This window comes from Taudactylus pleione, unplaced genomic scaffold (assembly GCF_031769625.1).
Source record: "Taudactylus pleione unplaced genomic scaffold, aTauple2 ptg000846l, whole genome shotgun sequence".
Taxonomy (NCBI): domain Eukaryota; kingdom Metazoa; phylum Chordata; class Amphibia; order Anura; family Myobatrachidae; genus Taudactylus; species Taudactylus pleione.
The window spans coordinates 784380-788967 of NW_028285248.1; positions in this window are offsets into that span (position 1 = coordinate 784380).

Sequence of the window (4588 nt, forward strand, 5' to 3'; positions counted from 1 at the left end):
CCCGAATCATTAGATGAAAATATTACAGCACTTAGTATATATAGCAGAGGCCTGAGTTTTCCGTGTGAGCTGTGCAGCCTCCCTCCTCCCGAATCATTAGAGGAAGATATTACAGCACTTAGTATATATAGCAGAGGCCTGAGTTTTCCGTGTGAGCTGTGCAGCCTCCCTCATCCCGAATCATTACAGGAAGATATTACAGCACTTAGTATATATAGCAGAGGCCTGAGTTTTCCATGTGAGCTGTGCAGCCTCCCTCCTCCCGAATCATTAGAGGAATATATTACAGCACTTAGTATATATAGCAGAGACCTGAGTTTTCCTTGTGAGCTGTGCAGCCTCCCTCCTCCCGAATCATTAGAGGAAGATATTACAGCACTTAGTATATATAGCAGAGGCCTGAGTTTTCCATGTGAGCTGTGCAGCCTCCCTCCTCCTGAATCATTAGAGGAATATATTACAGCACTTAGTATATATAGCAGAGACCTGAGTTTTCTGTGTGAGCTGTGCAGCCTCCCTCCTCCCGAATCATTAGAGGAAGACATTACAGCCCTTAGTATATATATAGCAGAGACCTGAGTTTACCGTGTGAGCTGTGCAGCCTCCCTTCTCCTGAATCATTAGAGGAAGATATTACAGCACTTAGTATATATAGCAGAGGACAGAGTTTTCTGTGTGAGCTGTACAGCCTCCCTCCTCCTGAATCATTAGAGGAAGATATTACAGCACTTAGTATATATAGCAGAGGCCTGAGTTATCCATGTGAGCTGTGCAGCCTCCCTCCTCCTGAATCATTAGAGGAATATATTACAGCACTTATTATATATAGCAGAGACCTGAGTTTTCCGTGTGAGCTGTGCAGCCTCCCTCCCCCGAATCATTAGAGGAAGATATTACAGCACTTAGTATATATAGCAGAGGCCTGAGTTTTCCATGTGAGCTGTGCAGCATCCCTCCTCCTGAATCATTAGAGGATGATATTACAGCACTTAGTATATATAGCAGAGACCTAAGTTTTCCGTGTGAGCTGTGCAGCCTCCCTCCCCCCGAATCATTAGAGGAAGATATTACAGCACTTAGTATATATATAGTAGAGACCTGAGTTTTCAGTGTGAGCTGTGCAGCCTCCCTCCTCCCGAATCATTAGAGGAATATATTACAGCACTTAGTATATATAGCAGAGAACTGAGTTTTCCGTGTGAGCTGTGCAGCCTCCCTCCCCCCGAATCGTTAGAGGAAGATATTACAGCACTTAGTAAATATAGCAGAGGCCTGAGTTTTCCATGTGAGCTGTGCAGCCTCCCTCCTCCCGAATCATTAGATGAAAATATTACAGCACTTAGTATATATAGCAGAGGCCTGAGTTTTCCGTGTGAGCTGTGCAGCCTCCCTCCTCCCGAATCATTAGTGGAAGATATTACAGCACTTAGTATATATAGCAGAGGCCTGAGTTTTCCGTGTGAGCTGTGCAGCCTCCCTCGTCCCGAATCATTACAGGAAGATATTACAGCACTTAGTATATATAGCAGAGGCCTGAGTTTTCCAAGTGAGCTGTGCAGCCTCCCTCCTCCAGAATCAATAGAGGAATATATTACAGCACTTAGTATATATAGCAGAGACCTGAGTTTTCCTTGTGAGCTGTGCAGCCTCCCTCCTCCCGAATCATTAGAGGAAGATATTACAGCACTTAGTATATATAGCAGAGACCTGAGTTTTCCGTGTAAGCTGTGCAGCCTCCCTCCTCCTGAATTATTAGAGGAAGATATTACAGCACTTAATATATATAGCAGAGGCCTGAGTTTTCCATGTGAGCTGTGCAGCCTCCCTCCTCCTGAATCATTAGAGGAATATATTACAGCACTTAGTATATATAGCAGAGACCTGAGTTTTCCATGTGAGCTGTGCAGCCTCCCTCCTCCCGAATCATTAGAGGAAGACATTACAGCCCTTAGTATATATATAGTAGAGACCTGAGTTTTCCGTGTGAGCTGTGCAGCCTCCCTCCTCCCGAATCATTAGAGGAAAATATTACAGCACTTAGTATATATAGCAGAGACCTGAGTTTTCCGTGTGAGCTGTGCAGCCTCCCTCCTCCTGAATCATTAGAGGAAGATATTACAGCACTTAGTATATATAGCAGAGGACAGAGATTTCCGTGAGAGCTGTGCAGCCTCCCTCCTCCTGAATCATTAGAGGAAGATATTACAGCACTTAGTATATATAGCAGAGGCCTGAGTTATCCATGTGAGCTGTGCAGCCTCCCTCCTCCCGAATCATTAGAGGAATATATTACAGCACTTAGTATATATAGCAGAGACCTGAGTTTTCCGTGTGAGCTGTGCAGCCTCCCTCCTCCTGAATCATTAGAGGATGACATTACAGCTCTTAGTATATATAGCAGAGACCTAAGTTTTCTGTGTGAGCTGTGCAGCCTCCCTCCCCCTGAATCATTAGAGGAAGATATTACAGCACTTAGTATATATATAGTAGAGACGTGAGTTTTACGTGTGAGCTGTGCAGCCTCCCTCCTCCCGAATCAGTAGAGGAATATATTACAGCACTTAGTATATATAGCAGAGACCTGAGTTTTCAGTGTGAGCTGTGCAGCCTCCCTCCTCCTGATTCAGTAGAGGAAGATATTACAGCACTTAGTATATATAGCAGAAGCCTGAGTTTTCCATGTGAGCTGTGCAGCCTCCCTCCTCCCGAATCATTAGAGGAATATATTACAGCACTTAGTATATATAGCAGAGACCTGAGTTTTCCATTTGAGCTGTGCAGCCTCCCTCCTCCCGAATCATTAGAGGAAGATATTACAGCACTTAATATATATAGCAGAGACCTGAGTTTTCCATGTGAGCTGTGCAGCCTCCCTCCTCCCGAATCATTAGAGGAATATATTACAGCACTTAGTATATATAGCAGAGACCTGAGTTTTCCATGTGAGATGTGCAGCCTCCCTCCTCCCGAATCATTAGAGGAAGATATTACAGCACTTAGTATATATAGCAGAGACCTGAGTTTTCCGTGTGAGCTGTGCAGCCTCCCTCCCCCCGAATCATTAGAGGAAGATATTACAGCACTTAGTATATATAGCAGAGACTTGAGTTTTCTGTGTGAGCTGTGTGAGCTGTGCAGCCTCCCTCCTCCCGAATCAATAGAGGAAGATATTACAGCACTTAGTATATATAACAGAGACCTGAGTTTTCCGTGTGAGCTGTGCAGCCTCCCTCCTCCCGAATCATTAGAGGAAGATATTACAGCACTTAGTATATATAGTAGAGTCCTGAGTTTTCCGTGTGAGCTGTGCAGCCTCCCTCCTCCCGAATCATTAGAGGAAGATATTACAGCACTTAGTATATATAGCAGAGACCTGAGTTTTCCGTGTGAGCTGTGCAGCCTCCGTCCCCCCGAATCATTAGAGGAAGATATTGCAGCACTTAGTAAATATAGCAGAGGCCTGAGTTTTCCATGTGAGCTGTGCAGCCTCCCTCCTCCCGAATCATTAGAGGAAGATATTACAGCACTTAGTATATATAGCAGAGGCCTGAGTTTTCCATGTGAGCTGTGCAGCCTCCCTCCTCCTGAATCATTAGAGGAATATATTACAGCACTTAGTATATATAGCAGAGACCTGAGTTTTCTGTGTGAGCTGTGCAGCCTCCCTCCTCCCGAATCATTAGAGGAAGACATTACAGCCCTTAGTATATATATAGCAGAGACCTGAGTTTACCGTGTGAGCTGTGCAGCCTCCCTCCTCCCGAATCATTAGAGGAAGATATTACAGCACTTAGTATATATAGCAGAGGCCTGAGTTATCCATGAGAGCTGTGCAGCCTCCCTCCTCCGGAATCATTAGAGGAATATATAACAGCACTTAGTATATATAGCAGAGACCTGAGTTTTCCGTGTGAGCTGTGCAGCCTCCGTCCCCCCGAATCATTAGAGGAAGATATTACAGCACTTAGTAAATATAGCAGAGGCCTGAGTTTTCCATGTGAGCTGTGCAGCCTCCCTCCTCCCGAATCATTAGATGAAAATATTACAGCACTTAGTATATATAGCAGAGGCCTGAGTTTTCCGTGTGAGCTGTGCAGCCTCCCTCCTCCCGAATCATTAGAGGAAGATATTACAGCACTTAGTATATATAGCAGAGGCCTGAGTTTTCCGTGTGAGCTGTGCAGCCTCCCTCATCCCGAATCATTACAGGAAGATATTACAGCACTTAGTATATATAGCAGAGGCCTGAGTTTTCCATGTGAGCTGTGCAGCCTCCCTCCTCCCGAATCATTAGAGGAATATATTACAGCACTTAGTATATATAGCAGAGACCTGAGTTTTCCTTGTGAGTTGTGCAGCCTCCCTCCTCCCGAATCATTAGAGGAAGATATTACAGCACTTAGTATATATAGCAGAGGCCTGAGTTTTCCATGTGAGCTGTGCAGCCTCCCTCCTCCTGAATCATTAGAGGAATATATTACAGCACTTAGTATATATAGCAGAGACCTGAGTTTTCTGTGTGAGCTGTGCAGCCTCCCTCCTCCCGAATCATTAGAGGAAGACATTACAGCCCTTAGTATATATATAG